General features: G+C 42.6%; 1 protein-coding gene across 2 annotated transcripts in view; it reads right to left on the reverse strand.

Moving 5' to 3' along the window:
- FGF13 (fibroblast growth factor 13) overlaps positions 1 to 24,721 on the reverse strand; it is a 518,205-nt gene that overhangs the window by 303,614 nt on the left and 189,870 nt on the right. The gene's annotated exons all lie outside the window — the stretch shown is intronic.

Below are 24,721 nucleotides of genomic sequence, written 5' to 3' on the forward strand. Positions count from 1 at the left end.
AAGTGGCTACCAAAAATTGACTGCATAGGGATTTATCTCCTTCCTTTTATTTCCTTATAGCCTTCCAAAAGGGCACAGTGAGACACAGTTGAAGTGGTCCAAAGGCAGGCAGCAAGAGAGGGGCAGAGGAAAGCAAACTGGCAGAGAGAGAGGTAAAAAAGTGGATGGCTACTGAAGACTGGGAAGGGGCGGGCAGAAGATGCAATGTCAACTAACAGGATAGAGAGACAGATCTAGCTATCTTGGTTTTTGGATATTATCAGAAGAATGAGAGAGCTTGTAAGGAAGGTAGAAGGAAGAAATCGGTGTCTAGTTCTGCCAAATCCCAATTTGAGCCCATGCCGCCTGCCCATCTCAACATGGATATCCCATCATTACATTAAACCTAAAAGGGTTCAGATTGAACGACTCCTTTTGACATCACAAATCAACCCCGTCCCTCCCAACTTTTTTCAGGTGCACCCTTGTCCTTGCCTTCAAGAAGCTTACATTCTAATGGGAGGAGACGAGACATAATATGAAGCTGAAAGGTGAGGTGGGAAAGGTGCAGGTACCATGTTGAGGACATGGTGGCAAAGTCAAGAGAATGAAAAGCAGAGGCAGGAAAAGGATAAAGGACGGTTGGCCAGGGCCTTTCCTCAAAATGGCAGTTCCAGGAAGAACTCAAGGATGGAAAATGAGAGTCATTGATTTCTTCTTTGAAATAAATCTTAGATCCAGCCTTTTTTCTCCATTACCACTGTCAGCATCTTGTCACCTGGATTCTCAACTTGTTTTCTTGTCTCTAATATTTCTGCTCTTTCACTGTGCAGCTCTGTGGCTCAGTGAATAGAACAATGAACCTGGAGTCAGGAAAATCTGAGTTCAAATCCAGCCTCAGACTCTAGGGAAGTCACTTAAACTCTACACCTCTACCATTTCTGTAAAATGGGTAAAATGATGGTAAATGCCTCCCAGGATAAAATATTATTTGCAAAGTATTTTACAGACCTCAAAGCGCTATTATGATTGTTGCCGTTTTATGGCAACACCATGTCACTCCCCTGTTTTAGAACCTAGGATAGGTCCCCACTGCCTGCCAGTTAAATTCCATACCCCTTCAAAATCTGGCCTCACCTGAGCTTTTAGCATTCTCTGTCTTCTCTGCACATTCACATTAGGAATTCCAAGCTTCACCTACTCCAAGAGGCCTTCCATGGTTGTTCAAAGCCTCAAGGATCTATCCCTTCTTGAACCCGTGACTTTGCTACCTAGTCATGGATTCTCATAGCTAAAAAGGACCTCAGCAGCCATTTTAACCTATGCCTACCTAAGCAGGAACCATATTTACAAGTTCCCTTCCAACCTCTGCCTAGAGACTTTCAATGACAAGAAACTCATTGCCCACAGCACAGCGTACCAATGTTGTCTAATTCTAAGTGTTGCTACACTCTACCCAATTCTTTCTCCTTGTAACATGTACTCATCGGTCCAACTCTGCCCTCTAGAAACAAGTCTTCCTCTTCCTTCCACGTATCAACCAGCCAGATAGTTGAATATGGTGATTGTCACTCTTAACTTGAGAAATCTTGTCTTCTACACGCTATTCTCACTCCCTTTAACCAGATCTCATACAGCATGGTTGGGGTATGTCTTCCCCAGCTGCTTGTTCTCTTTCTACACAGTCCATCTTGAGAACATCACTGCAAAAACATGGTCTTCCCCCAAAACCTAATCCTAAGCAGAATCTCCATGGCCATCACCATGTTCTATATAAAGTGGGTGCCTAATTTACAGGAGCTGGAAAGGTCCCGAGAGTTCACCTCGTTCAAATTCTTGATTTGAAGAGCCTTTCAATACCACAAAAGCGGTAAATAACACCAGTGGAATTCTATGTCGAGTCTTCTGACTTCAAATCCAATGCTCCTTCCATGAACTCAAGCTTAGCCCAAATTTTGAGCCCAGGTCCCTGGCAATGAAGTGAGTATCCTAGGGAAGATGTTCTCCCCCTCAGGTTGGATGGGGACTTGGGCTTAGAGATTCAAACTAGGATACCAATAAAACCCAGTAGCCCAACTACTGATGAGGAACCTAAGGCTAACAGAGAAAAAGTAACTTGTACAAGGTCATACAAGTATTAAAGTAAGAGGCAGAGCCAGAATTTAACAGTAGGTCTTCTGATTCCAAGTGCAATCATACCCTTTTCACTTTACTGGGCTGTTTCTCTAATCACTGGAGAAATGGCCTGAAAGAGTTAACTTGCCTTTGCTCATTTGGGGGGAGAATATGGTTCAATTTGTAGGGCAGAGAAAAGCATTAAAAAGCCATGAACACATGGGCAAAAGTGCCTTGAACGCACAGCCAGGCGGCAAGGGCCCTGTTGGGGTGACTGAATCCTCAGCAGATTTATGCCACAACAAAGCAGCGGTGCTCTCTAAAAGCTGCCTGCATCCAACTAATAACCATTATATGCGTTTGCTTCGAAAAGAGTGGAACATATTTAAAGTTATAGATTTGAGGGGGGGGGTTGAGGAAGGCAGAGATGGGGAGTGGAATGCTCTGCCCGAGGACGAAAGCTGTGGACGTGAATGAAATGCAGGCAGGCTGGGAAATGGGCTGATCCATTGCTCTCCTGAGCAGGCTGTTCTTTCACTGGATGTCTACAAATTGGGAGAAAAAAGGAAAAATGAAGATCTATGAATACCCCCCACTCCTTATGGGAGTGACTCTGAGATGTTCTTTTAATCCATTCTCTTTAAGCAGCATTCATTTGCAAGAGGCTCATTTGTCATCGGAAACCAAAGCACCCAGAGCCATCCAGGGTGTCACTCTTTGAGTTGGTAAATCATTTCCCTCAGCAGTTGCTGCAGAGGAGATTAGAGGAGAGATGATGACAAACAATCCAGAGCCACTCGTGCCCTGGCTGCCTTGCTTGGCCAGAGTCACAATGGAATTAAACCCGCTTTCTAGGGATCCCCGTTCCCCTTCTCATTTCTTCCTTTTCTTTGGTTCCTTGTCCTTTGCCCCTTGTTTCCCCTTTTTGCGCTGTTCTCTCTTTTTCCCCCTTTCTCATCTCTCCATTTTCTCATTTTTCTTAGGATCACAGATCATCTGATTCCATCACCTCCTTTTGAGGATGGGGAAACTGAGGCCCAGAAAGGTGAACTGCCCAGCCACACAGCTAAGGTAGTAAATGTCAAGACAGGAGCAGAATATCATTCTTCTTCCCTCCCCCAAAGTACATACAGTTGTTATGGCTAAGGAATAGGCACTGTTCAGGGCCCTGAGAATACTTTTAATACTGCATTCAGAACAATTCAGTTTCCAGGTACTGTGCTAAGTATTAGAGATACAAAACCAAAACCAGATTCGTGTCTGTTCTCAAGAAGCTTAGTTTCTGCCAGAGGGAAAACGATGGGCGTACATGTAATAGATTTTTTAAAATTCACAAAATAAATACAAAATAATTTCTGGAGGGAAGGACAACTGGAGGCAAGGGCAGGCCAGAGTTATTTCAGGAGATGGTATGTCAGCCGAGTCTGGAAGAGCGTGTGGGATTCTGGGGGGAGGGGGGAGGGAGTACACAAAGACACCATGACAGATGAAATTGTCTATGCAGTATGAGATGGAGGCGACGCCATTTGGTCCAGTGGCTTTGTTCCTTCACTAAGGGGTATGGAAAGAGAACTCTCTCCTAGATAATAGAAGGGGAAATTCTTGATGTTTCTATCTCCATGGCAGTCTCCAGACATCTGTCAATTGGGCTTTCTTTTTGAAAGGTCTCTGTAGTTGAAATGCAAAGACTGATAAAAATAGGAGAAAAAGGAGAATGGAATGGTTATGTCTTTAGCCAGGGTGATCTGGGGTGTGGTCTGAGGAGAAATGTAGTGACAAACTTTAACAAAAAAGAGACAAGATTTATGATTTTACTCTTCCCCAAAGGGAAAAGGCCACGATTCCACAGGAAAATGTTCAGTTTGTGCATATTCTCTCTCGTTCCTTCCTTTCATGATGCTAATTCTTTTTATGAAACAAATGGCCAAACCCTGCCAGGGAGGCTAGGGAGAGCTTTAGCTTGCAGTATTCTTTCTTCTAGAAGGACTCTGGCTTGCAGTAACAACCAGGGCAGAGAGGACATGAGCCTTATTTTTGCCATGAGTAAAAATGACCGAGTGATACTTCTACCTGAAGATAAAAAGCAATATTTAGAAACAGAAAATTCCTCATTTCCTAGTTCAGGGACTGTTCTCTCACACAGCTAAAAATAACTCTGGGCAGTCAAGATTGCCACCGGCCTCCACCCCCCCTCTATATTGATGTCAGCAGCTTGCCCTCTGCTCTCTCTCTTGCTTTAAGAGATGCAGATCTTTGCATATAGACTTGTACATATAGAAAGAGATTTGCCTAAGTGGAAAGCTCGATGGCGTACAGTGGATTTGGGCTTCTTTTCCATCATCATCCTCATGGGCATTTCCATAGTAATTTACAGCTTGAAAAGTATATTGTGTTCATTATCTCACTGGGGCTTCATAGTAATTCACTGAGATAGAGATTATGGGTATTACTATTTTTATTTTTCAGATGAGGAAGCTGAGGCCATGAAGTTAAGTGAGGTGTCCATGAGACTTCACACAACAACCCTCCCAGGAATGGGGTTCTGCAGACTTAATTAACCATATTCTATGGATAAAGAAACTGAGACTTAGAGGGATTAAAGCATCTGTTCATGAGATATAACTCCAAGGGGATAGGTAATAAGGATGTTCATCACATTTTACGATGAGGGAAACAGGCTCAAATAGTTTAAGCAATGTATTTGTGGTCACGTGGCTAGTCATTATTGGAGATGAGATTCAAGTCCAGGTTTCTGCCAGTTCCAGGTAGAGTATTCTCTCCTCCCCCTGCCTCAAAAATGTGTGTGTATATGTGTGTGTGTGTGTGTGTGTGTGTGTGTGTGTGTGAGAGAGAGAGAGAGAGAGAGAGAGAGAGAGAGAGAAAGAAAGAAAGAAAGAAAAACCAAACCAATTATTTCTGCTCAACACACATCTACAATTTCATAGTTACCATCTCTATCTACCATAGGTTCACCATAGGTGCCTTTCAGAACTTTGGAAAGCTACACAGCTGGAGAAGGCAAAAGGCTCCATTGTTTCAAAGGCTTTTCTCTCTGGGGCCTGTAGTAGGTCGCCTACTTGGGATGTCAGGCTTTAGTCAATGCTGGAGTCTCCCCGGGAGAGAAGCAGACAGATTTCTGTCCAGGACAAGGATAATTCCATTTGATGTCCTCAAGATTAGTTCATAGGATATACTTGTCACTCCTGACATCATCCCTTTAAACCTCCATATCCCTCAGAAGATAAGGAAGTACAGGATGTAAAAGGCAGGCTAGGTCCTTGATTTTTTACAGCTAAACATTTCCTAGCAGTTTCACAATTTACAAAGCCATTAAATTTAACTTAGAAACTGAAAGATAAAAAAAAACCTAAAAATAGAAAAGGGAAAAATCTTTCCCTGTGCACATCTTGGAGGGGTTTTTCCCCCAACAGCAACTGTCTCTGCTTGGTTTCTGTAAATAGTGACAAAAGAATCCCCCTTTGTCGTTTGATCTTTCATATCCTCACCCTGTTGTCCTTGGCCTAGGGAAAATTCAGAAATCATTTACAGCTTGGAAGTAAAATATGCTTATTAACTAGTGAGATTTCTGTGCTGATTAATGAGCCAAATTGAGGAGATTCAGGTCCTAGGGCTAGCGTTCTACCTAGATGAAAAACTACAAGAAACTTCTTGGGAGGATTTCTTAAGAATGATAAAATATAGATTCATAAAAATAAATAGATAAATGAATGAATGAACGAATGAATGAAAGGATAAATAAATAAATAAATGAAAATAGAGATTCATAGAATCTCAGACTTGGAAGAGATCTCAGATATCAAGTAGCCCCCTCGCCAACCAATGTGGGAAGTCAGCCTTTGCTTGAAGACCTTGAGGGAGAAGAGTAACTCACAACCTCCAGAGAAAGCCCATTCTACTTAGAAATAACTGGGATTTTTAATAAATAGATTTGAAATCAGGTCTTCCTGACTCCAGGCCTAGCACTCTATTCATCACACCACTGCATCAGTAGCTGCCTCCAATGACTCATTTTAAGTTTGTGGGCCACTAAACATCAAGATCTTTTCCCGACAAAAATGTTTACTCATGCCTCTCCCTTTTGTGTACTTATGACATCAGTTTCTTGAATCCAAGACTAATGATCTACCTTTAACCTTCACTTTTGTCTTACTAGAGCTTTCTGAGCTCATTTCTGAGCCTGTCAAGATCTGCTTGGACCCTTCCTCCGACATCCAATGTGATCACCATCCCCCTCTCAAGAGACGTGGTAAGAAAGCAGCAGAGGATGGACAGAGTTAAATGGATGGGCTGTGATCTGGGCTGCCGAATGGAACGCTCCCTTGAGCGAAGCCATAAATTTACTGTAGTACTTGAGTAATCATCATCCTCAAAAGATGAAATATAAGAGAAGATAATAAAATTGGAATTAGAAAGACTTGGCTTCAAATGCTACATCACATAGTTTGTGACCCTGGGCGTATCACACTACATCTATGGGAGTTGGTTTTTTCCCTTCTAAAATGATGGGGTAGGACACGATGGTCTCTGAGGACCTTTACAATTCTAGATCTAACATCCTCTTTACCAGAACTCAATGGCTATCGTGTTTCCTCTATCAGGGAACACGGATGGCAAAGTATTCTGGGAAGTCCTGGACAACAGGTAGATCACACAACAGGTTTTTGGAGCTCATACGAAGCTCCATGTGATACTGGTGATACTTTAGCCTAAGAAAAGCGAGTGTCCATTTTCCTGAGATCAGATCTGGAGAGTTAAGAAATTTAGTGCTTCCTCTCCCCCTTTTCCAACTTCTCAAAACTACCGTAGATCTGGCTGAGCTCTGCAAAGTCTACTTCGGTCACACAAGAGAAACGTAGCCATTTCTGAAAGTTGCTTCTCATTTATGCCTAAATGCATGTCATGCAGGATAATAACAATTCTGCATTTCAATTAGGCATTTGCCATACTAAGCATTTTTCCCCCAGGTCTGTTCATAACCTAAAAATGTCCAAGGATTTAGGGTACCAAAGTTCATTTTTAAAGTCAACTACTTGGGAGGACTAATCAATTTTTCCACCAAAACATTTCTCAGAATTAATTAGATTTCTAGGTTAGCCCACAAAAATCTATTTAACTCATAATGCATTTGACCCTAAAATACACCACCATTGTGGAAACACTAGAGGCAGCCGTATGGTACAGTGGTTAGAGCACTGGCTCTGGAGTCACGAAGGCGCATCTATCTCCCTGAGTTCAAATCTGCTGCAGACACATCATTAGCTGTATGGCCCTGGGCAAAAAACTCCCTCTTTTGCCTCAATATCCTCATCTGTAAAATGAGCTAGAGAAGGAAATGGTAAATTGATCCAAAATCTCTGCCAAGAAAACCCCCAGTGGGGTCACAAATAATCAGATCCAACAGAAAAATGACCGGATACACATGGAAATGCGAACAACACTAATGTGAATGCTAACAGTGGTTCTAAAATAGTTTCCTTGACAATACTAAGCATTTACTAAATCAGGTCCTGTGCTAGGTACTGGATAGCAAAAGAATACTATCATAACTCACTGGGGGAATGAGGACTGAGAGCCCCTCTTCTATTCCACTGATGCAGGCCGAATGGAAACTCCTAGAGTGTAATCTCTGCATTATGAGCACCAAGGGCAGTACCTCAGACATAGGAGGCGCCCAGTAGGCGTGGGACTGTAGAAAAATTCCTGACTTGGGAATCCAAGGACCTGAATGCAAATGCCCATTCTGGTATTTAATACCTGTGACATCCAGTAGGTCACCTCCTTTCCCTGGGACTCAGTTTCCTCATCCTCAAAATGAGTGGCTTGGACTAGAAATTCAGAGCTTCTTAAACTTTTCCCCTTGTAATCTTTTTTCACTCAAGAAATTTTTCCGTGACCCTGGGTATGTAGGTATATAAAGTAGGTACATAAATCAAACATTTACTGATAATCAATCATCATTTCACATTCAGTTATGAGACCCCATATCAAGTCACAAACAACATTTTAAGAAGGTGGACCTAGATGGCCTTTAGGTCCCTTTCTGCTCAAGATCTCTGATTCTATGATATTATAAGACTGAATTACTGAATTGAATTCAGTTTCTTTCCCAGACCACAAAAGTGAAATATGGGCTTTGGGGGCCACCTTAACAATGGAGGGAGGAGGAGGGAGAAATGGGTATCATTGGTTCAAGAAGTGTGGAAGGGAATAAAGGGGGCCCAGCAATGGTGGAGCATGGAAAGTTAAGATGGTCCCAGATATTTCTGGGTAAAGATGAAAAATCCCCAAGTCCTTAGAGAGAGGAGTCTGTGGGCCAAGATTGGAATCTTCATTGATATGGAAAGAAGCTCCTAAGTCAGAGGTACTTTGGGGAATACACTGCTGCAGGGACAATGAAGTTTGGGGGGATCCCCTGGTGGTTTTAAGGAGTCGGTGTATAATCTCCCCAACACTCGACTTCAGTACTGGAGGCAAGAGCATTTTCAAACCCAGTATTAATAGCGCCGCCAAGAAAACTGGAAGGCTATTACTCAGTGTTTCCAAATGATCAAATGGTATTCCCCCCGCAGTATCTCAAATGAGGGTATTCAGCAGCGTTGCTATCTAGGGAAACCAGAAAAAATGAATTTGCCAGTCTCGAAAAAGGAAGAGATGCCCAGTTAAAGCTTTCTTTCTTGTGATCTGCCTTGCAACTCCACCAGACTATCAAGCGGAAGATAATCAAACGGTGGCATTTTTGCCCTTTAATGAACAAAAACTACAAACATTTCCACGTGGAAGATAAACTGGACTTGGATATACATTCCGTCAGACTGCACAGTGAGTAGGGATGTTTGAGATCCTTTCACCGAACCACCAAGGTGAACACTGGACATGGCCACAGAGATGGGCCACAGGACATCATAGGTGTCTGAAAGGCCTGAAATCCCAAGATCCTAGTCGCTAATTGTGACCTCTCAGGAGGCCAGGGCTTGTGGAAGATCCTTTTGATGCTTCGCTCAGACAAGCTGGCCAGCGGCGGTGTGGTCTCACGGTCCGGAACACAAGAGGGTGACCCAAGTATATGAACATTTGGTCCTACTATGGCGGTCACTTGCACTCAAAGAAGCTGGGCAAATTTAAGGCAACACAGTCAGCAGCATAAAGGGCCCACAGTGTGAGTTTCAGGGAGTGAAACCAATACCACTTGACCAAACGATAGGGAGATGGTCTCACGATTATCACAACAGAACCGTGTATCAGGGTAGCCGAGGGAGAGTGGGGCCCAAGGGAGCAGGAGCCTTCTGCCACCTTGACAGCTGGGAGATGTCTATGTTCAACCCTAGATCGACCCCTGCTGACTAAAGTGTCCTCATTATATAAGCAACCCTCCACCCCCACCCCAGTCCACCATTCACTTGATCTGGCAGAGATCCCTTTTCTAGATCAATGAGGCTAACTAAAAGGGACCCGGATAACTCAGATGTTCAGAACTTGGATCTTTGACATATTCCTCACTACTTTCATTATCCAGGGGTCCTAATCACAGTGACACTGATGGTCGAGCTTCATCCTAAGTCCTCACATCAAGAAAAAAAGCATGGGGCTGCTAAAGGAAGATAGGAGATAGATGGTGGGAGCGCAAATGATATCTTCAGTGAAAGTTCAAAGCCAGCTCCCCATTATGGGCTTTCTCCGGTTTCCCCAAAGCTTCATTTTAAAGGAGAAAATGTCTTTCATTTCAAAATCAAGACAGGTTCTTTTTTCTGCTTTCGTTTGTATTATTTCTCTTCCAAGCTAAGTTCGTCATTCTTACTAAAACATTTAGAAAATTGAGTGAATTGGACCAATCCAGGGAGAGCTCTTGGGTTCCATCGAATCTCAGGGATGTGGTGGGTTCTATTCTCTCCTGACTTGCGCTGCTCAAGAGCAACGGTGTCCACCTGCATTTGCAATGAATACAGAAGGCTTTACAAGATGAAGGGGCATCTTAGTTCTAAAGGGAGCAGGCTTGGAGCTCTGGTTTCCTTGACCTTGAGAACTCCTAGGGGAGAGAGAGTTCCATTTACCAAAGGAAGGTTACTTCTCTATTACTTAACATCTTTAAGAGTTGTCTAGAATTCTTAAGATATTAAGTGACTTATCTAATAAGAGCACACAACCAGTATGCCTATGTCCAAGTCAGAATCTGAACCAAGACCGTCTTGGCTTTGAGATGGGTTCTACATCTGCCGTGTCACGTCATCTCCCCACAGGGAGCTTTTAACAACACTCTGTGGACAGAGGCTTCCGGAACCAGTTCAGTAGCAGTGGCCCCAAAGAGGCAGTAAAGCAGCAGATATCTACACAAGAAAATGTCTGGCTCACATTATATTTTTAACAAATGATTTTTAAATTGCATTGTTGAACCTTAGTTTTCCCATCTGTAAAATGGAGGGTAAGCGACTATGCCACTTCCAAGGAACTATTTACCTCTGGAAGATTGTGCTTCCCCGTTCCCTAAAAGTCTTTTTTTTCCCCTAGGCTTTTTTAGAGATAAGCAAATTGTAGTCATAAAATAAAAGGAGCTCGTATTTATATAGATTTGCAAACCAATTTCCAAACATTATCTCACCTGACATAATTCAAAGACTGAGCAGTCAAGAGGATAATTAAATGAGAAAATAGCTTGGTGGCCTGAGAAATTTTTGTAGACAATAGAGTCTGGCAAATTTCCCAGCACTCATGAGGTGCTTAATAAATGCTGGCTGATTAACAAAGCCCAATAATATCGTTCTGAATGAAGTTACTCCCCCGATGATTAAAACTACCTCCGATGTTATTTGTACGTGGTATCTTGGAGGCGTGTAATCTAAGTACTTTCTTAATATAATCATGCTAATAATTGAGCGGGAAGGAATCAGGAACGACAAAGTTGTCGTTACTTCATGGCACTTCTTCCTTCGCCTAGGAATTTTGAAATAAACCGTCTCTTCCCAGATTGCTTCCTCCTACCCCAATCACACCCATGAGATTCTTCAGGTTGGATAAGCTTTGAATTGCCTGTGTAATTACAAACTTGGCCACAAACCTGGTAAGCCTTGGTCTAAAACCCAATTGAGCCAATGATAGGGAGATGATCTCTCTTCTTTCCACCTCTTCCAAAAGTCTGTGATCACTCCACTGGCCCGAGGGGGGCCCATACAATAAAAACAGCTCTTGAAACAAAGTCAGTAAATTAGGTTTTCAGAAACATTTGAAGGCTTATCTACCCATGTCTTGTGCCTTGTCTAGAACTGATTTTTCTATTTGACTTCAGGTGGATATCAGAGTGGTTTTGGACAGAAAAGGAGAAATCAGAGAGTGAGAAGCCAACTCCACAAACAAAAGCAAATGCAGGACATTAGGAGAGAAAACAACTTTTAAGTGCTTTTCATACCCGGTTATGTTGATTCCCCCTCCTCTCTCCAATAAGCCACGGATGCATCGTACCAGGTAGGAGTGTGTGTGTGTGTGTGTGTGTGTGTGTGTGTGTGTGTGTGTGTGTGAAACTTCGGACCTCCATTACAGAGGGCAGGCTTTGCTTTCTAAGTCTATGTGAAACTGATCATGTAACTTTCCAGCTGGTTCTGCTCACCTGCCATTTACTCACCTTCAGCACTAGGTGGCGCAGTGGAGAGGACTAGAATTGGAGCCAGCAAAACTCCAGTCCTTCAAGCTCTGATAGCTGAGGGGTTCTTCACTCACAAACGGGGGTAATAGCGCCATCTCCTTGCCAGGATGATCTCGTCATCTGCGTGTCCCCAGGACAAAATAGAATAGCTGCCCGGCACCGAGGCTGCACTTAGTAAACGCTTTCTTCATTCTCACATCTAGACTCAGTTTCCAAAAAAGGTCTAATGGCAGCAAGAGAGAGCTAAGGAAGGAATTGCCATGTTCCCCTTCCTCCCCACATGGTTCTGAGCTGCCGGAAATCCACGGTCAAGGAAAAAGTGGAAGAGGGAAAACTACTTTGAGGTGGGATCAATTCTGGACATTTTCTTTTCCCGAATTTCTCTGCGTTTCCTCCTAGATCTGCTTCCCTTTCTTAAAGCAAGCTGAAAATTGAATATCAACCTCTCCTGTTACCTCCAAGCAGCAATAGAACCCAGCATGCAAGGGCACGCATTAGCATGAGGAGATTAAGCGCACTTTTGTTCTTTTATCTTTCCTTGGCTCCCTTAAATAATTCATTTAGAAGAAATTCACCCTTTTGTTTGCTTGCAATAGATCCAATTTTCCCTACTCACAGAAGGAGCCCTTCTCTGACTTCTACCTCCTGGAACAAACCTCTGGACAGTTAATTAAGAATCCATTCTTGACTAAACTCAAAGGCATTGCCCATCTGCTTAGTTCATAAGAAAACAATAGCCTCAACATTGCAGGGAAAATAAAATCGGGGAAATACATGTTATGCTACTTAGCTATATTTTTCCACAGTACTTTTCCATACAAGATATAATATTTCTCTCCAAGGCAGCCTTGTGGTGCCTCATGGGGTGATGAAAGTCACCCTGGGTTCCCCAAGACAGTCAGCAGAGGCCAAATGCTCTCAGGTCACACCGAACTGGAAAGCCTCTGAGCATGGTTCTGGGCAAGGACTGCCAGTCACAGAGCCACCTGACAAAGTACAGAAAGGCTCATCGCTAAAGGGTGGGCCATTAGGGGCTGAGAACGGCTTTCTGCAATGACTTATGAATGCTGTGATGAAGGAGGGAATGGGACAAAGGGATTTTGATGGGTGACAGGACTAGTCGCAAAGATGGAATCACCAGCTCTTGAAATATTACACATCTCCTTCCTCATTCTCCTCCCTATCATGAAAGGAGAGTGACTCACAGGGCCTGTACCATCTCAGAGGCCCCAGCCATCTTTCACTTTACCCCTTGACATCTGCAGAGTCATTTTATTATTCTAGATGTGCCCTCCTTCCCCTCATACTTTGCAGTTCTGGAGCCATAAACAAAACGATATTGCTACTAGAAAAGGCATCAATCTACTCTATTCCTCCCCTCACTATCCCAGTAACTTTCCAAATCAAAACACCCCATCCACCCTGGGCCAATAATTCTGAATTCACTGTCTCCCCTCTCCCCTTGAGAGCCAAGCTCCTTGAGGACAGGGATTACCTTTGTCTTTCTGTGTACCCCATGCCCGACACAAAGCTTGGCACTTGTACTAAGTAAACAATAGGTTTTTCTTTCATATAAGGATGAATACATGCATTCATACCTACAGAGAGGGAAGGTTCCGAGAGCAACAGAACCACCAAAAGTCCCGCACAGCCTCCAACATTTACAAAACTGAAGTGATCATCACCAAGGTCAACAAAGATGAGGATTTTTAAAACAATAATGATTTCACAATTAGAAAGTCATATCAACTTGGCAAGAGTAGTCTCAACACAGTGACAGGGTCAGAAGTGGAATTGAAAGTGGGCGAGCAGTGAATCACTGGGGAAGAAGCCTTCCCCAGTGAGTGAGGATGGGAGCCTCCTTCTGGAGAAGAGAAAGGAAGAAAAAAGATAGGCCCACAGAGTCAAGGGAAAGCAGTCTTGTCTGTCTGTTTTTAAGAACCACAAAGACTTGAGCAAGTCTGGAAGCATTAGGGAAAGTCTGGAGACAGGGAGAGGGTGGCGATGAAAGAGGGAGAAATCAATGACGCAAGGACAGAATAGAGTCAGCCTTCGAAGTGAAAGATTGAGGTTGTTCATATCACTCTGAGGAAGGAACAAAAAAAGGAAGAAAGGAGATACCAGAAAGTAAGAGAGATGGCCTTAATTGACCCAGTAAAGTAAAGAAAAGCAAGGTTGCCTATTGAGATAGTGACTTCCGGTCAAAATAGGATTCGTCGGCATCACAAAATGGCAGATTTAGATGTGGAAGGGACATCAGAGGCTATGTAATCCCCTTATCTCATTCTACAAATGAGGAAACTGAGGTCTAGCAAGTGACTGAAGGTCAAACAGGTAGTAAGCATTAGAGGCAACATTTGAACTGAAGTCCTTTGATGGCAGAGCTAGAAATCTTGCCATACTAGCACTTGGGGATAAGAGAGAATGCTCCTGCCATCCAGCAGCTGAGATTACGTTTTATAAACCTGTGCTAGACTAAGTACACATAGTTCTCTGGCTTCCTTCTGTAACATGAAGTAGCTTGAGAGTGGGAACAAAGAAAGACAATAAGAGATTACAAGGGTTTGAACATTAGCAATACATGACTAGTCAAAGGGGAAGAGGGCGAGGGATTGGGGTTAAACTATAGGATCAAGACAGAAAAGTGAGGCGAACAGAAGACTCAGCTACCAGAGTTGGAAGTGAGGCTGGCAGAGGATGAAGTGGTCTGGCTGGGGTCGGAGGTGGAGAGTGGGAGGCAAAAGCCAGAAGGTTTAATCAAAGGGAAGACATTCAGAGTTCACCTTGTGGTACAAATAGTTTTTAAAACTATAAGGCCTAAGCTGGATCCCTGAGCTAAAATGGAGATGATGGTCACGGGAGTAAAGAACACCGAACAACCAGGAAGCCAGAGGGCCAAAAGTGTCGCCCACAGGAATCACAAAACTGGCAAAGATGAAGATGGCCGTCGGAGGAGAAATGAAAACCCGTGACCAGGACTGGCCTCCCAGAGGCAGCAGAGAGAGGTTGGTGAATGATCACCACAAAGATCAGGAGAAACGGGGCGAAATTTGGGAAATGCTGTTGACTGCTGGTGGCAGAGGGGCAGTGAGGACTATGTCAATCCTACCTCCTTTTCCTTCTCTGCTTTGGGGTGGGTAAAAGATGGGGTCACCACCACAGAGCATGCTGAGAAATGGAAGATTCTCAAGAAAAAGTGCAAGGCAAGAAGTTAAGATGGAGGATCAAGGGAATGTGAATAACAGAACAGGACTGTAGAAGGCAAAACAGTAAGAAAGGGCAGAGGACATGAGGTTCTAGGGAGGGTAGAAGGGGGAAGAGAACACAGAGAAAAGGAGCAGGAGGTCAAAAAGAGTTTCTGCCAAGATAGACAGGAGTTCAGAATGAGAGATTAGGATAGTTACAGGTAGGAATTTGCTAGACAGGCGGCAGGTGGGGTGGTGAGGACCCAGGGAAGATGGAGGAGCTGTAGGCTAAGTGGGCCCCAAGGTTCTAATTAAAACACTGGTGTGAATGAGTCTTTGCCAAAGGGCATCTCCCCTGGGGTACCCTCCTCACTTGTTTCTATCAGGGAGTGGTCAAGAGAGGCTTTTAGAACATACCTGCCAACTCTCCTGGGGTATTTAATGCTTTCTGCCTCCACCTCGGTGAGATTTGGAAGGAAATGTTATTTTTCCCACTAGGCTTATTCTGCTTAGTTAGAGTCGCCCAAGACCATTTCGGCTTTGCATATTTATTAGCCTGCTTCTAAATATGCTTTGGCTAAATTTCCAAGGCGTGAGGGTTATTCCGTTGGCAGCCTCAGACCAGGGAAGAGCAGAAATTGATCAGCCGCATAACTTTCTTCTTCAAGGTCCAAAGAACACAGCTCTTAGAGCACAGAGGAGTGGCCAATTGGTGCTCTGGGCCAACTATTCAAAGTTCCCCGAGCCTGCCCTGGTTTGCTTTGGGTCACAGGCACCTGGCCCAGGGTTGAGTTTCCAGGCTGCCCCGGTCTTCGAGAGGTGAGCCGGTGCTGTCTCAGTAGCAGGCCCAGCCACGAGGGCTTCCAAAGCAAATGGCGCCATGAGATTCCCACAGAGCTTTGGCCTCTTTGGTGTCAATGTCACAGCTAACTGTTCTCTCCTGATAAATTCCCCAATCCTGAGAAATCCCAGAGAACAAGGACCCCTTGTGAAGCCAGTCACTCACGAGGAGTTGCAGATCCAGGAGGCACGTGGGATCAGTTGCCCCCAAAGAGCCGGAAACAACTGCTACCCTTCACAGATTGAATGTGCCTGCTGATGAAAATGCAGAGGACTATGGGAGATGAACATCAGAGTTCCTTTATGGGCAACAAGGCCCCCATTGAGTCTCATAGGCAGACAAGTTGGGGGTTGAGAGAGGGAAGGACAGCCTAAAACAAGTAACTGAAAGCCGTCAAAATCAGCGTGGCAGACTCAATAGAAATGGTTCCATTAAAGTGCACATAACGATCCCTGTGGGCTGCATATTGACGTATCAATGTTTTATTGCACTTTTATTTATTTTGTTTACATTTTTACCGCTTGTTTTAATCTGATTCAGGTTGCAGTGGGAAGAATTGGATGTTGCATGCAGGTTTATTACCTCTGGTCTATGATATTAAAACCAAGAGGTGAATACACAAGAGCTTCAAAGTGCCAATGGATGTCAAGAATTACAAGGAGAACTGGTAGAAATGCAATTAGTCCCTCAAGGAGTTGATAAAGAAAAAGGATGTGATGAGTGTGTAACCACTAGAGCATTGATATGGGCTTCAGTTTCTTGGTCTATAAAATGAAGCAATTGGACTAGATAGCCTCCAAGGTGTTTTCAAGCTCTACACTTATGAGCTTACAATTAGTTATTCAATTCAACTTTAAAAGGATTCACTGTACAACTACTGTGAGTGGAGCACTGTCCATGGTGCTGTGGGAAAATTCCAAGTTCAGAAAAATAATTGTTATTCAAAATTTGGGTGGCCATTTTGAATGAGCTGTGTGGAATGTTCTGCATGGAGAGGTTATCAGAGAAGGTCCCATTGCTTCTCCTATCTCCAATCATTTTTTACCTCTCCTCTCCACCACCCCCTCCCAAAAAAGACCATGGTCCTTTTCTATTTCTGTACATTACAAAGAGCACAAGAAGCTGTATGTCTTCCAAGGTCAAGTTTCAAAGCAGAAAAACATCTGGACCGATTAGCCTGGGTTATAAAGGGGCCCTGGCCCTCTGTCTGCAGCTGTTCCACGGATACTGCACCACTCAGCCAACCAAAGGTTGCCAAGCGAGTCACAAAGTAGTGATGTGGACATGAATTGCTCAGTCAGCGGTTCCGAATGGAGCCAATTAAAATCATTGCTCAGATGTCCATAACAGACCACTCCTTGGGGAAAGTGCTAGGCTACGAATAGGACTCCCAATCCCCATTAACACCAATTATAAAAACTCAGTGACTTGCACCTCTTTAGGAAACCAAGCAGGCAAAGAAAATTACATCCTTCCATGTGTTTTCAAATAAGCTATTAAGAGTGAGAGTCAAAATAATAGGCACAAGGTGATTAGAGATGCACCGGAGCACAGGTGGATCTGGCAATAACCTTGCACCACAGGAAGGAAGCAGACGCCAGCTCCCTTTCCACATTCCTTCTGTGGGCCAATTGGAGGCCAATGATTTTGTTTTTCAGAAAAGTATGTTGAACCTCCCACCCAGTGGCAGGAGAGATGGGAGGCCATAGGTGCACAATGGGCATTTGTTATTAGACATGGCCAATGAGTTGATTTCTTTAGGATGACTATTCTTCTCTGTTATAAGGGGATAGAGTCTAGGGAAATGAAAGAAAATTTTAGAGAGCATCAAGAAAATATTTTTATAGAAAGAAGTGCCTAAGATTACTTAAGTTCACATTAATTCCTTGTGAAAGATGCTCTAACTTGCTGATGAATATATATATATATATATATATATATATATTTCTAATTATTAACTTGATTCTCATCACCAAGAGTTTGGACACACAGGTGCTGAATTATTGAACCAAATCAAGTCCCCACCTGACTATAAAGGCAACTAACTGCCTTGATAGAAAGACTACTTACACTGAGGAAATTGTGGATCTTTCAAAATTAAAGGACTGATTCACTTACAGTCATAAAACTGGGTTTGGGAATTTAAAGCACATAAGGGACCTTAGAAATCAGAATCCAACTCCCAGTTTTTGAGGGTGAGGAAAACATCCCCCAGAGAGATGAAGAGCTCCTTATCATCACCTAGTCAGCAAGAGTTCTGTACTCTACACCAAGGCCTCTGCCTCTCAGATGCAAAACTCTTTACTCTAAATCATGCAGACTTTTAAAGATGTCAGTGATTTCTCCCGGGTTTGTATTGTAGAAGTCTGAATTGCACTACACCGCTTCTTCTGGATCCTGAAACAGAAAGCTCTAGGTGGGAATCCCAGTGCTACATTTTCCTAGCTGTATGATCTTGGATAGGTCCTCTAAATCCCAGCTTCTTAAAGTGTAAGTCATGACCCCGCATGGGCCTTCGAACTGAATACGAGGGTTGTGAAATGATGATTTATAATCAGTGAATGTTGGATTTGCATGCCTATTTTGTATAACTATAATTCTAACTATATATATGTCTATCTATCTATCTATAGGAGTCATATAAAATTTCTTGAGCAAAAAGGGTCAAGAGTATAAAAAGTTTAAGAAGCCCTGATCTAAATTTTCAACTTTAGTTTCCTCATCCATAACATAAGGAGAACAAGACTTGAAAGACCTAACTCCAAAGCACGTTATGATAATTGCATAAGAGAATATATGTGAAAAAATGCTGTCATTGTAAAATACTATGCGAATGTTGTCACTGATAATATCCTGTGTGACTAAGCAAAGGGGAGGACTAGGGAAGAGAGGAATAAGCATTAATTAAACATCTCCTATGTGCCTGGCACTGTGCTGAGTGCTTTACTATTCTCAACTCCGTTGGTCCTCATGACAACCTTGGGAGCTAAGTGCTATAATTATCTCCATTCAGCAAATAAGGAAACTGAGGCAGGTAGCAGTTAAGTGAATTACCAAAGGTCACATAGAGGCTGGATTTAAATCCAAGTGTTCTTGTCTCTAGATCCAGCAGTCTGTGTGAGCCAGTCACAAAATTTTCAAAGTCTCAAGCAATACACATTTTATTAAAGCTAAAGATGGAGACATCTTGTAGACCCAATTTAGTACACACATGGGGTAGGGAAGGGAGTAGAAGGAGGGAGAAAAGTGCTTCACTGTCTCCACTTTATTACCCTTTGAGTCTTAACATACCAGTGTCATGAGAGACAGTGTGGTCTGGTAGCTAGAACTCAGGAGGAAGGTAGATCAGGGTCTAAATCCCAGCTCTGACACTTAGCAGTTATGCAATACTGGTCAAATATATAACCCCTTTGAACTTGACCTTCATCCTACATAAAAGGAGGCCAGTGACAGCACCTCCAGGACATTGATGAATATTAGAGGAGATAATATCAGGAAGGTCCTTTGACAGCCTTCAAGTTCTATGGATCCATGAGCTAGTACATTATTATTATTGTTGTTGTTATCATCACTTCGGCCAAGTAAAAAAGGAGGATAAATTGCAAAACCTTAAAAGGGAAATTTTTTCAGTTCATTAGCATTTCAAAGAGTAGTTAAAATAATTTACTTTCAATAGAGAGGCAATGGGGTAGACTTCAAAGAGCCGGGGAGGTTAGCATCTAAAGAATATTCTTCGATCCTGGCAATAGCACCAGCCAGTTGTATAATCTTGTCCAATTTACTGCATCACTGAATCCCAATTTCAAAATCTGTAAAATGGAGACAATGGTACGTCTTCCACTTCTCCCATAGAGTTGTTTTTGAGAATCATGTGAGTTCATGGACACAGAATGTTTTGTAACAAAAGCGCTATTTAAATTTAAGAAAGAAGACACAATTGGCCCATTGGTACTACTAAAAAAAAAGTGAATTCAATTGAAAAAAGTTAATTCGGTAGAAAAATAGATTGAATTAATTCCAGAGTCCTGAATTATAGGATCTAAGATCCTATAGGAGCAGGATAACGAGTCCAACCCTTTCATTTTCCAGGAGAGGAATCTGAGGGCCTGATAACATAAGTGACTTGTTCAGGGTCATACAGTCAGATTTGGCCGCATGAAAAGTAGGTTTACTGAATCTACTGCAACACCACCTGATTTTTTTTCACAGTACTACATTGTCAAAGTGGTGGAAAAAATCCTCCTAACATCAGCTTATAGGGCTGGCTGGCTGAACAAATTAAGTAATATATGGAGGTTAATTTGCACTGCAAAAAAATATTATAGAAATGTCAGCTATTGTTGTTATTTTCTTCCATTTTCACGTATAATTAAATGCTTGAAGTCACAGCCTAATTTCCTGGTATTCTAGTTGGGAACTGTTGCATAATGGCCTCTCGAGAGGAAATATTGAATGAGGGAATGGTAGGGGAATGGCCCAATCAAATGTTATGGATATGCAGAATGTGAAAATCAGTAAATGAGTTCATTAAGGAAAAATGCTACAAGATCGTTTAAAAAAACATCAATTTGTTTCATCTGAACACGACCGGCCCAATGTCTTTAAAAGAGTAAATTTGTTCACAGGTCAAGTGGAGTGAAATCAGGAAGATTTGGAGACAAAATTCCCACTTGGTCATTTACTTCCTGTAGGACTTTGGACAAGATAATTAAACTCCCTGAGCTCCAGTGATCTCTGCTGTAAAATGAGAAAATGGGACTGGAGGGCTTCTGGAATCCCATCTAGTTCTATATCTAGGCTCTCATGGGATTGGGACCCTAAGCAATCCATTGTGGGATTAGAGTTAAATTCCTTGTTGCCTCTGCTGCTCAATTTCCTCATCTATAAAAGTCAAAAGATTGACTGGATGGATACCTTCAGGCACCTTCCACATCTTACAATCAATTCTTTTAAAAGCGTGTTTTATTTTTAGCCTTTGTCTTGACATTTCAGTCATTTCTGGGGGGATGCGGAAGGAGGAGAACTCTCCCTCTTTTCTACATTCAGTCTGTGCTTGTAACGATGAAAAACAATTAAGTAACACATGAATTCTAGAGTGACCACGTCTTAGACTGCATATCACATTCTGTCTTAACAGTCCTCTGTCTCTGACAGTCTATATTTTCTTTTCTTTTCTTTTTTTCTTTTTTTGTGAGGCAATTGAGGTCAAAAGACTTGCCCAGGGTCATTCAGCTAGTAGGTGTTAATTGTCTGAGGTTGGATTTGAACCCGGGTCCTTGTGACTTTAGAGCCAGTGATCTATCCATTATAGCACTCCCTAGATGCCCCACCAATCTGTATTTTCAAATATTACCTGGCCTATCAATTTTATGTCCCTATTCAGATCCCTATAAGACACACTAAGGGTTGCATCCATGGGCAAGGATTATTGTTCTCTCCACGGCTTTGGAGCCAGAAAATCAGGCTGGATTTGAATTCAGGTTCTTTTTTTTTCATCGTATAATGGGGCCCACTAACTTCACCATTCATTTATTCAATTAACAATGATTAAGGGAGCAGTCAATGGCCGAGTGGATAAAACACTAGCCCTGGAGCCGGGGTGACTTGGGCTCAGATCTGGCCTCAGACACTTAACACTACCTGCGTGACCCTGGCAAGACATTTAACCTATCTACCAGATATATCAGACAGTCAAAGAGATGTAGAGTTTATAGAAAATTCTCGGTCATTAGAGACTTGGATTTTCTTCATTTGGGAGCTCTTTCTGCCAACAGAATCACATATCCAGGCCATGAACTCATTAGTAGGGGCTATGAGAGGTCCAAGGAGGCAGGTTGTTACCAACTACGGAGATAAGTTAAGATGTCTGGAGCAGGTGGCTAGAAGATGGCTGGGAATCTAAGAGATGGGAAGGGAGCTTCCAGGGAACAGAAACAGTGGAAGCAAATGATGGAAGCAAGAGAGCAAAGGACAAATTGAAAAGTATAGAAAGAAGACGGGTTTGTTTAGAACATCAAGTTCATTTAGAAGAGCTTCAGCCTCCTCGGCTATAAAATGAGTATTCAAGTGCTTCCATAATAATCTGCCATCCAAAAAAAATTGTAAGAAAAGCCATGAGAGCCTGGAGAAATATGAGCTTTGATTACAGGGGGCACCGCTTGGCTCCTCTGCAAAACCAGAGCGTTGGACTTAAGAGCTGCTTATCTCCCTTCCTGCTCAAAATCCTAATGCAAATTTAATCTAATAAGTAGCACTGAAACTTGGTGGAATGGAACTTCTGGCTGCTTTCTAGAAATATGGCTGTGGAGGGCACAGCTTATTCAGAAGGAAAATGATAGGGAAAGAAGGAAAGGACGGATGAGAAGGTAGCATTGTACGCTGGAAAGATGGAGACACTGGGGCAAGGAAATTCAGCCTTGATGAGGAAAATGTGTAGGTGAAGATAAACAAGTGGAAATGATAGTCATCAGAGCAAGGAAGACAGAAAGGGGAATTCAGAAACTGATCGATGGCCTGAGGTGTTGGGAGACTTCGATAATCCAAATAGCTGACAAAGTATCCTCCACATCTTCCTCCTCCTCTTCCTTCTCCTTCTCCTCTTTCTAGTCCTCCTCCTCTTTCTTTTCTTCTTCCTCTTCCTCCTCCTCTTTCTTCTCCTCTTCTTTTTCCTTCTCCTCTTCTTTCTTCTCTTCCTCCTCTTCTTTCTTTTCCTCTTCCTCCTCCTCTTTCTTCTCTTTCCCCTCTTCTTTCTTTTCCTCTTCCTCCTCCTCTTTCTTCTTTTCCTCCTCTTCTTCTTTTCCTCTTCCTTCTCCTCCTCTTTTCTCCTCCTCTTCCTCTTTCTTCTCCTCCTCTTTTTTCTTCTTCTTCTCCTCCTCTTTCTTCTCTTCCCCCTCTTCTTTCTTTTCCTCTTCCTACTCTTTTTTCTGCTCCTCTTCCTTTTCCTTCTCCTCTTTTTTCTTCTCCTTTTACTCTTCCTCCTCCTCCTCCTCCTCCTCCTCATTTTCTATGTCTCCCTCAGCTAATAATAACCAGACCTTCCTTAACGATAATTTCATGATTTAAACTCTATCATAAGTAGTGAGAAATTTGTTATTCTGTCTCTATTTATCACCAGCAAGGAACAACAGGCTGCTGAAGTAGAAATGATGGGATCCAAAGGGACAGGAGCCACTTCACCTGAGAATCTGGTAGAGCAGGGAAGACAATGCCGCACACCACAGCATACACTCACATCGGGGGAGAGCAGATTTCAAAGAATTTAGCAGAAGGACTTGTAGGAATCCAGCCATGAAAATTATAGAGGGGAAGTAAACTCGGGAGAGATGGGAAACTCTCAAAAATGAAAGGCTTCCAACATGAGAGGAAACCATCCCAGTGAAGAGGGAAAGGGGGAAGAGATGTGGATGCACAGGAAACTCACCAGGCAACTGGGTTTTCTTAAAAAGACACAAAAATGGGAGAAAAAGCAGGGAAGGAAATACAAATCCATCTTTATGATGGGGGATTTTAAAGACAGTATATATAGTGCTTAAAGCTCAGAATGAAATGAGGCTTGAAATGAATTTGAAGCACAACAAAATGGGACTTTATTATTTACACTGCACAAGAGAAAAGATACAAGGAAGGGAAGACGGATGCTTGGGTTCAGGAGAGCCATAGTAACAGGTGATATAAAAAAGGGTCCTCTAGTTAAGCCTTATTTTGCTTATGTTTTCTCTGGCAGGGAATGGGATCTTTAACTGAAAAGGCAAAAGCAGAAAAAGTGAAGTTAAAATGAAAAGCCAAGCTATATGGGAAGATGGTGCCAGTAGTACATACTTAGAACTTATGAGTTCAAGTCAAAAAGCCCGGATGAATGACATCCTACGGTACTGAAAGAAATAGCGGCGATGATTATAGGGACATAGTGTAATTTGAAATATTGTCAATAATGGGAAAGGTGGCAGGAACTTGAGAAAAATAAATATCTCAATTTGCAACACAGAGAGAGAGGGAAAGAGGGGAAAGGGAGAAGAACAACAGGTAAATTTATAATTTAGCCAACGATCTTAACTTTGACTTCTGGCAAAATTCTAGAAGGTAATAAATAAATGGTTAATAAAAAGGAAGTGATGAGGGGCAACTAGGTGGCGCAGTGGATAGAGCACCAGGCTGGACGTGAGGAAGACCTGAGTTCAAATTTGATCTCAGACACAACACTTCCTAGCTGTATGACCCTGGGCAAATCACTTAACCCCAAATGCCTCAGCAAAATAAATAAATAAAATAAAATAAAAAGGAAGTGATGAAAGAACCAGGAAGGCTTGCCTGACTAACCTCAATTACATATTTTAATAGAGTTCCTAGCTGGTAGATCAGGCAAATGTTGTGGACATGGGATACTCTTCAGATACTTAATCCAGCCTGTGATTAAATCTTTCATATTATTCTGGGAAATGAGATGAAGATATAGGGGCAACACGATAGCACTGTTAGATGGCTGAATGGCCATCTAATGAAATCAATACCTAAAGAGTAGTCAATAATGTTTTACTGAATCGTGGCATCTCTGAGTGTGAAAGGGCTTCAGCAGCCATCTAGTCAATCACGTGCCTCAAAAAGAATCTATAACACAACATACTCAACAAGGGACTTCCCAATCTTTGCTTGAAGGACTCAGATGAGGACAAACACATTACCTCCTGGTGTAGTCCATTCTGCTTTTGAAGAACTGCCCATTAAAAGTGGTTTTCCCCAACATTAGTTCAGAGAAGGCTTCTACTGGAGTTTCAGGATCTATTTATGACCCTATGCTACCGAATTGTTTTATCGATGATTTTTTTTTATCAATCAAAGATGTCACAGTTGTGGCTGACACACGGCTAAGAGGGAAAACCGACAGCAGGTGAGCAAAAAGATCCCAAGAGACTAAATGTTGAATCGATTAAAAGGATGCACTGGAGTTCAAAA

Source organism: Sarcophilus harrisii, chromosome X (genome assembly GCF_902635505.1).
Source record: "Sarcophilus harrisii chromosome X, mSarHar1.11, whole genome shotgun sequence".
Classification (NCBI taxonomy): Eukaryota; Metazoa; Chordata; class Mammalia; order Dasyuromorphia; family Dasyuridae; genus Sarcophilus; species Sarcophilus harrisii.